The following is a 10,601-nucleotide window of genomic DNA, read 5'->3' as shown; positions in this document are numbered from 1 at the left end:
TATTCTTTTTGTACGTTGTGCAGGATCATAGATAAGGTCTCTCCTCAGGTCAACTTCTTGGACTTTGAGCTTTGATAATACATCCCTTCACTTTCTTCAATCAGCCCCTAAATTAGGAGTTTCAATTCTGTTTTTCTTGCTTGACCGAGGTCAACTGAGTAGCAAAGGATTATTGTTCAATGGTAAGCCCTAAATCCATACCATTAAAAATATGCTTTGGCTCCAAGTAACTTTATGGACAATTAATTTACAGCAGTATAGATCAGAGATTTCTTTCTTCATTTATCCCAAAATAGTATCACCGAGAGTTAGAGAAGGAGTGAAGAGAATAAATTGCATGCAAATGAAAATAAATCACCTTTAGCTTCTGATTAAGCTTAGCTCGTTTTGATATGGGTGATTAGATATTTACTTTTGTGATTTACTTTTCTCTTTCTTTCTTCATATTTATGACCGAAGTGAACTTGTGAATAATAATTTTGGAAGGCTTCCACTTGAGTGATGCATCTTGGGCTGGATTTGCTTCTTTGTATTTAGCCCAAATGACTTGTGTGTCACATTTTTATTTGGGTTGTGCTTGTGAGCTTTACAAACTGTGGCAGGCTGGCAGCTATTGTTTCTTTGTTCCATTTGTTTGGGCTGCTGCCATTTTATTTCTTTGGCCTGCAACACTAATCAAACACAATCAAAACTAATTGGGTGTTTAACCCAATACATCAATATTTGTCGTCATCAATTAAGTTAGTTAATTTTTTAACTCAACATATTTTATTTGAGAAAAAAATTTAAAAAATAAATACTGTTTTCGTCTCGAATATTTGAGGTCAAACTTGTCTCGTACCTTTTATATTCAAAATAATTCCCAACATTGCATTTCGAATTAAAATCACCCTTTTAAATTTTTTTGGACAAAAATATCTTTATTTTTGTTCAGACTCTAACTCCACTATCTACCACCAACTCTCTTACTCGAATCAAGTAGCAGTCGTTTTCTTCCCAAACACTATCAATTTTATTTATCATTAACAACAACACAACATTCAAATTTAAAAATAACACTAACAACAACAACATCCATTACAACTTAATCCTTCAACTTCAAAAAAACGACAACAACACAACATTTATATCTTTTGAAAGAAAGAAAGAAAAAATTAGAACAGAAAGAGAGATAAGAGAGATGGAGTTAGCTCAGTGAAGGAGGAAGAGAAGAAAAAGAAGAAAGAATAAGGAGGAGAAAGAGAATGTTGGACAATAACAATAAAAGAATCTACTGCTGCTGTCATTGATGTTAGTTGGGTCATTGAAAAGAGAGATTAAAAGAGGAAAAAGCGATAGCAATAGAGAGAGGGGGGCTAAAACCATCGTTGTTGTTGTTTTCCGAATCGCCATCAAAAAAAGAAAAAATAGGAGCTCTGAGATTTGTTTCTTTTTCTGTCATAGCTTTTTTCTTCCTTCTATGTTTCATCTTCATAGTATCTTTCTTCCTTCTCCTCGTAGCTATCCTCATTCCATTGCCGACAATGAGATTCAAGAACCTTGATGAAGATTCCGAAGAAGATTAAAGGGGCAGAACTGAAAAGAGCGTGTTGTCATTCTTTGGAAAGGAGAGGTAGAAAAAAAATGACGGTGACATTGAAAAACAGATAATAAATTAATGAAATGATGATTTTTTATGGAGGTTGATGGTCTCTTATGGAGGATGATGAGAGAAATTAAAGGAGGTTTTTTTTTAAATTATAAAAAATAAATTGATCAAAAGATGGTTTTAATATTAAATATAATATTAAAGATCATTTTAAACCAAAAAATATTAAAAACGATTTTTATTTTAACTTCAACCAATATTTATTCTTAATTTTAAATATTTACATCTATATTACATCATTCATCCTAAATCAAACATAAAAACATATCTTTCAAAAATATTTTGTATTTTCTTTTATAAAATCGTTGACAAGAATTTTATTAAAAAAAATATCCAGCAGAAAGGCTTAATTAAAAATTTTAAATTGTACAAAACTTAATAAAAATTTTAATAAAATTACAAAAATTAATAAAATAATTAAACCTATACATTAATAATTCCTTCCCATTTAATCTCAATTCTCAATTAATCTCAAAATTGTTTTAGCACCAAACTCATAGATGAAATACTTCTTTATGAATTGGATAAATCATTGCATGTGCAACTAAGCTGCAAGGCTGAAAAAGAAAAGGGAGTTTTGCCGGTGAAAGTTTGTCTTTGTGTTTTATACTTTTGTCGCCCTTTTAATTCTTTTCCTCCCCCTGTTGGATGATCTTCAACTTCTCTCTCTTTTACACAATAATCAACAATTGATGCATATACCTAAGTAATTAAGTATCAATTAAGATTTTTAAAAAAGTAATTTGACCCTTATTTAGTTCTGTGAGAAAAAATAGAATTTTTATTTTATAAAGAATAAAAATTTAACTCGAGTAATATATAAATATATATATTATGGATCAATTTTTTTCAAAAATGATAATATAAGACACTAATAGATATTCTTAAATTAAAATAATAAAATTCATACGCAAATAAAGTTATAAATTTAATAATAATTAAATATTTACTTTTTTATTTATTCTACACTGCAAAAAAAAACGTTGAGTATCGTTGAATTTATCGGCTGAAAAATGAAAAGAATTTGCCAATACTATGATTATTGGCGAATCTCCCATTGGATTAAATCCGACGGTATAAATTTCGTCGGTAAATATTTACTATTAGATTTTGTTATCGACCGGTAACTTGCGACGAATTTAGCGTCGGAATATGATGGTTTATGAACAAAAAATCTTATGAACGTTACTGGCAAAAAACATTCGACGGTAACGACAGCACCATAAGCTAAGCCTTCACGCCACTTTACCGTCGAAATTTTTTTATTTTTTTAAAAAATAATCTGAATAATCGTTAACGTCGAAATTTTTTGTTGGTAAATTCACCGATAGCGTCAATATTTTTTTTATTTTTTTCAATCTATGATGGACCCTGATAGTTAATAATGATAGTCAACTCTCAGTTAATAATGAATAAATTAGTATTTTATCTAAAAACAGTGATTTATATATGATGTAAAATATCAATACATAGAATGTAAACATGAATGAAAGTTTGATAATGAAATACGTAAGATAGAACTATATTGATGTTAATCTTATTCAAATTCATCATCTTTTTTCTCTGGTTCATCATCCTCCTATTTCGAGGTAATTTCTTGATTATTGAACTCGACTTCTTCTTCTTCTTCGTCTGCATCAACCCCGTCTTCTTTTTGAAGATCGTCGTCGTCCAGTGGTAATGTGTCATCATCTACCCTAAGGTCAATGATGTCATAATCTATAACAGCCGACCTAAAGGTGATCGGATCACCAATATCAACCATCATTTTCGAAGGAGTTGGGTCATGAATTTGGAAAGGTTACTAACTCTTTGTCCCATCAGACTCAATGTGACCTCTTGACTTAGTCTTAACCACAACCACCCAACTAGACTTACATGACTCCGGATAAGACAAATAGTATACATGTCGTGCATTTTGAGGTCGAATAAAAAGGATCATAGTGCTTATATTTCCTTGTCACATTTACTTCAGTGATATTGTAGTCCTTGTGTTTTCATATTCCTTGTCGCGAACTTGAATTATACCATTAACATTTAAATACACACACCTTGTACGTAGTGCAAAACACCATACCAATCATAATGACTACCACCTAAATTTCCACAAATCTAGACCCTAGTGTTATCTATTTTCTTTCTAACTGACTATTGTAAAGAATGGAACCGATATCCATAACATTGTATATCGAGTAGCTTGTGTCTTTATTCATTGGACCCCAACTAATAAGTGCTACTAGTTTCAAATCTATTGTGTCAGCTAGATGCACTCTGATGTATTCTCTGAACCAAGAAAAAAAATTGTTCAATGATGTATCAGGATTTGTTTCTTGAAATAACATATGATACAATAGGATAAATAAAAAAATCTCAATGTAATATAGCATACAAACATTCAAAAAATAATCGATTTTCACCGAACTTAGACCCAATTACAAAATTAACTTCTTTGTTCTGTAGTGGCTCCGGGGGATGCCATTAGTCTCAACAGGTACTAATTCGTTGCAAAGAGTGACCCACTTATCAAAAGACTCTTGGATGTGTTTTGACTCAAACTTAATACTCATCATTTTAACATATGCAGACAATTTCGAATGAACAGACCCCTCATACAAGGGATTTCATGTCAGATTCTAACAAATGATAAAAGTTCTTTGCCTTCGGGTTGGGCTCTTGTTCAACATCTTCCATATCAGTAATACCTATTACATCAAACGCCATTTTGTTTTATCTTTCTTGGTTACCCTCCCAATTCATTTCTTCCATGTTTAGTTCTTTAACAATCCGAATTCTCATTGATCGGACCCAGACATATTGAAATTTGAGGCATATTGGTTAATTCCCTGCTCATCCACTTCTTTGTATTCTATCAACATCCAATACCCATCCTTGCACCCATTACGGTAGAAGTGAAGTGCTATATCTGAAAGTCCTAACCATTTAGTCAGCTGACACTTATAGCACAGATACACAGATACCGCTTGAAACCTAAACGGTTTCATGTTGAAGACATATGCAACAAACGCGTCAACCCCCTCAAAGAATTTAGGTTTTAAACAAATCCCTCAGTCCACTGTTGTTCCTATTATACATCCACAGACAATGACTTGGAATCATCTTGTAACAAATACCCTATAACTCATCCAACAACACAATTTATTAAAATGTTTAGAAAATTCGACAGGGTGTCTCCTATAAATAGAATCTCCAACCAAATTTGATTATCGTTTTTTCACAAACCAAATATTTTTTACCCAATTTAAATGAAATTTCGGCAGAACTTTTCCTTAATCCAGAGACATCCACCAAATAAATTAACAGTTTTCACAAAGAAAATAGTTGCAGGCATAAATGAAAACAAACATGAATTCAATAACACATCAAATCACAACTGTTCTAGTGCGCAACTTTTTATAACTCCACAATTTCTAGCAAACAAGGGTTTTGAGAAGGCGCATCTACACAACCTTCTCCCACTTTCGTCCTAAAATGCTATCCTAGGAAAAGTAAGTTCGACATAAAATTTAAACAATTGATTATATGTAGAGATAAAAAAATCTACTTGAAACACGGATACACAGAATACAGAAGAAGCGAACTCTAATTGATTTCAGAGAAATAACACCGTCCTAATAAAAAAGACAACTTATTAAATTCACAAAGTGAAACTAATTCAACAAACTAAATAAAATCTTCCAACAGTTCGAGCACTCTTAATCTCACCCTACTTAACCTATCTTAATTTAATTTCTATTTGCATTAAATTAATATAAAAAATCCTAAACCCTAACTTCATTACACAAATTTAATCAATAATTTGATAAAATACTTAACAAAATTCTAAACTCACAAGAAAATTTAAAAAAAATAAAAAAATTATACCAAATCCTAATCACAAACTTCAGTACACTAATTTAATCAATAATTTGATAAAATATCTAACCAAATTCTAAACTCACATAAAAATTTGAAAAATACAAAAATTATACCTAAATTACTTTTGATGATGACTGCAAGATAGTAGAGATGTGGTGGTGACAGGAGATGGCAGTGACGGTGATAATGTGACCACCACCAATGGCCACAAACACGAACAGCAGTAACATTCCCGACAGCTCCAGTGACGACAATGTATAGTGGCGGGGGCAGCGGAAGCTCCAGGTGGTGGTGGCGACTGCGGCAGTTTCAATGCTAAAGAGAGAAGATGAGAAGAGAAAAAGTGAGTTCGCAAAAGTGAAGGAGAAAGATTTTGTGTTTGAATTTTATCCTAATTTTAACGTCGGATTTACTAGCGAAAATTTTCGCCAGTAAAATTAAATATTTTACTAAATTAATATACCGACGGCCGAATCTAACGAAAGCTTCACAAATAAAGTTGGCACTACTAAAATAAGATTTTATATCACTGATTACCATCAAATTTAATGACAAAAATATAAAATCTAACAGTAACTAATTCTACAAACTATAAATCTTATTTATATCCATCGCAAAAAATGCCACGCTAAATTTGCGAGGAATGACCGTCACTACATTCAACAGTAAATCTAACGGCATTTAACTTATTTTTTGTAGTGCCATTCTCTTGTTCTAGCTAAAAATTCTTTTTTTGTCTTTCAGTATATAAATGAAAAACTCTCTACAACCTATATTTTAGGGAAAGAAATGTAAATTACTAATATGCTTTGAAGTTAGACAATATTACATATATGATATTTCAATTTTCTAAAAGTAATCAATAATAACATTATGTTTTAATTTTAGATTATACAACACTTAATACTATTTTATAAGAGTAATATTATATAATCTATAAATATTATTTTTTTTTGTCAATAATAATTTGTACACATATTTACAAAAATATTACATACAAAAAATATATAATTTATATATATATATTTATCACAATTTATACATATAAATTAATATAATTTATATTTATATTTTTTAAAATTTATACATATAAATCAATAAAATTTATTTATTAAAAATAATTTAATATTTATATGAATTAAATAATAATAAAAAATACTAAAAATTACTGACCATAAAAAATCTCTCATCTTATAAAACATGACACTAATTATTCTTATAAATGATGTATGGAAAGCAAAAATCTTGCCTAATATTAGATAAAGGAAATGAAATTAAGATAATGTAAAAAAATGTGGATATATATATGCATAGAAAAAGCATGAATGAATTAGTGGGAAAAGGCAAGAAACAGTGGCGTTTGTCTACTCTTTTTAAAGAGATAGATATAGATATAGATACAAGTAAAAGGGATCATATCACAATTTTTGTGGTGCATACTATTTATGCATTATTATTGCTATAAATTAAAAGAAAACCATATGGCCAGCTATAACGCTGTCTTCCTTTACATTTAAGCCAATAAAAGCAATGGCCACTATTTAACCTCCTAATTCTTTCTTTTGCTTATTACTATTTAACCTCCTAATTCTTCCTTTTCATCAGATTCAGATCCTTAACTACCAGTCATATATACTTATATATAATTTAATTTATTTAATCTATTTTATTGTGTATGTATAGTCAGCGACTCCCTTATTATTATTATTATTATTATTATTATTATTATTATTATTATTATTTAATTAAATTTATAAAAAATATAATGTACATATAAACAATTAATACTTTTTTATATATTTATGTATAAATATATATTATTTGATTTATTTTGAATATATATTTTATATCATAATATATATTTTAAATAAATAACTAATTTAATATATATATATATATATATGTATGTAATAATAGTTGTTAATTTATAGACAGTATATTATTTAAGGTTTAATTATTTTGTTGGTCTCTATAATTTTACAAAATTTTTAATTAGGTTCTTGTACTTTTTTTTTAATTGAGTTCTTTCATCAAAATTTTTTTTTAATTGGGTCTCTACACTTTTTTTCCTTTTATATTTGGATTCTTGTATTAATTTTTTCTTTTAGTTGAGTTTTTATAAAATTAAGTCAATTACTGCTAAGAGGGACCTAATTGAAAAAAAATAGTATAGGAATTCAATTAAAAAAATATATATAAAAATCTAATTGAAAATTTTGCAAAACTATAAAAATCAATAGAGTAATTAAACCATTATTTAAATATATGCTCCTAAGTCAACTACTCTAAATTATTTGGAGCCACAAGTCTTCACTACTCTTCACTGAATTAATTAATGATTGCCAGCTTTTCAATTAATCTTTTAGTAGTTTAGCTAATAATTAATTACTTGAAGAGCACTTGTTAAGATTTTGTAAATTTTTTTAGTTTTTGATGGATGAAATACAAGAAGAACTCGAAATTTTAATTTTTATAATTAGAAAGCTTTTATTTTAAAATCCTTAAGGAGTGTCTTGTTGGCAAAATTCATCTTTTAATTTTCCTCGTGGAGTTAATAAGAAGCAAATGTGGAAACATATCTCTACCTTTTCTTTAAGAAATAAAAATAAATAAATAAATAATTTTTTCGGTTTAAACATATAGCTTTGAATTCATGAGACGTCATCTTCAAATTGTTTAAGATATCTATAAACACGTTTATGAATTAATTGATGGGGGTTTCTTCTTTCATGTGAGAATTTATTATAAAATATGTGTTGTAGGGTGCTTGCAGTTATAGATTCTTAAATTTAATTAGTATCAGTTGATAGATTAATTAATTAAGACTGTTTTGTGTATCATATTCTCTGTACTGCTTTATTTTCAAATGATTTTTCCAAAAAGAAAGCAACAGAAGTTTTTATTATTATTATTATTATTATATCTACATAATTTTCTATTAATTTATGCTCTGAGGTCAAAATATATTTTCTTAACGTATAGTTCATTGAAGATACATTTCTCTTTTGAAACCTTTCTTGTAAAATTCGTAGACAAATTATAAGTTATGACTCTGAACTAGTTATAACTCATTTTGGTAATTCTCCATTGTAATTTTTTCCATAATTGTGGTTGAAATTGAACAAAAAATAGTTAAAAATGTACTTATAAAAGATAGTCTAACACTCAAATATATAAATAAGTACAAGTTTGTGATATAAAAGAGAAAATATAAGATGAACAATATACGAGTTTTATAAAATTTTAAAAAAATAAGAAAAATAAATATAAAAAATATTATATTTTGTATTTTTTTAATTAAAAAATTATAAAAATAAAATTAAATATATATAGAGTGTATATTGTCTATAAAAAATAAAAACAAATAAAAATAATAAAAATTAAATACTATAGTATAATTTATATATTTTGTTGGAATAAATTTATAAGACGGTGTGAGATTTCTTACTATTATTATGGACTATTAGTTATAAAATATAAAAGTTGATTAAGATAAATGATGAATATATAATTATTTAGTAGATATTAATGTCATGACCATTTGATCAAGGAACCATGATATTAAAAATTATTAGTTACACAAGATACGCTTGAATATGATATTAACACAAATAAAATTGATTTATGAGTCTTATAGGATAACGGATCAATTTGTACAATACCTAATATGATCAAAGAATAACTTTAAGGTGAATTTTATTTTCGAATTGAATTTTTTAGGGTTGAAAAAAGATTAATTTAATTAGATGGATCAATACAAGAAGTTAAGAATACATTATTGTGCTGAAAAAAAATAAGAAATTGCAAAAATAAATAAATAAATAAATGAAAGCAGTTCATGATCCAACCCATCATATACGTACTTGCGCGGTTGCGCCCCTTTAATGACTTGTCGTGTTATTCATTACAGTACTCTTTAATTTCCAATTATAACTAAATTCATTTTGATTAATTCGTAGTAGAAATTTAGATAGTTATATAAAATTAATAATAAAAATTATTAGATAATAATTTAATTAAATTATTTAATAATTATTAGAATTTATTTATTTTATATTTTAAAAATACATATTAAATTTATAAATTAAAAAGTTTTTTAGTGAAAATATAAATATTTAAATTTTATATTTATTTTATATTTATTAATAAAAAATATTTAAAAAATTTTACTAATTAATAATAAATTTTTCATGTATCATTAAAATATATATTAATTAAATTATAATGATTAATTACTAATTTTATATAAAAATAATTATACGTAAATCTCTGTTCATTTATTAAACTCTACATTGAAAAATTAGTACATATACAATTGTTTAGAAAGTTTCAAAAGTTTTTTTTTTATTTTTTACTTATAAAAAATAATAATATTAATGTTTGGTGTAATTTTTAAAATTAAATTATAATTTATTAAAAAGTTATTTAAATGTTTATAAAAAAATTAAAAAAATGACTTATTTCATAATAAAAATTTTTTTATCATATTCTTTTTTAAAATAAACACTTTTAAAATTAAAAAATCAACTACAAAATAATTTATTTATAAATTATTTTTAATATAAATATTTATTATTTAAATTTTTTTTTAATTTTAATTAAACTATTTATCTCTTAACTAGACCTATGGTAGGTTATTAATTAGGTCACCGTCATGGAACTCGTTATTATTATTGGTATATTTAATTTGCATGTTAATTCGTACAACAATGTGTCTCACATTTTCTTTGTGAGAAACATTATCTCATATTACACACACAAACCATGTTTTATATTTACTGCTGTTTTCTTCAAATATTTATAAACATAAAAATCAGAAAATATCGACTAAACAATATATTGAAAAATAAAAAAAAAAGGTCAAAAATCAAACTAAAGGATAAATAAAATATTTACGGCTGTCATATTATTATTTTTTTTTTTATCGCACAATTTCCTTTCTTTGGGACTTTGACAAATTCTTAGAAATAATTGGCAGTTTTTTCTTTTTCTTTAACTAATCAAAGAATAGCAACAGTAACTTTTCTGAAATCGGTGACTCAATTCAAATAGATTATTTCAATCTTGACATAAAAAT

Source organism: Arachis hypogaea, chromosome 7 (assembly GCF_003086295.3).
Source record: "Arachis hypogaea cultivar Tifrunner chromosome 7, arahy.Tifrunner.gnm2.J5K5, whole genome shotgun sequence".
Lineage (NCBI taxonomy): Eukaryota > Viridiplantae > Streptophyta > Magnoliopsida > Fabales > Fabaceae > Arachis > Arachis hypogaea.
The sequence above is the reverse complement of the archived record's forward strand: the minus strand, read 5'-3'. Positions refer to the sequence as shown.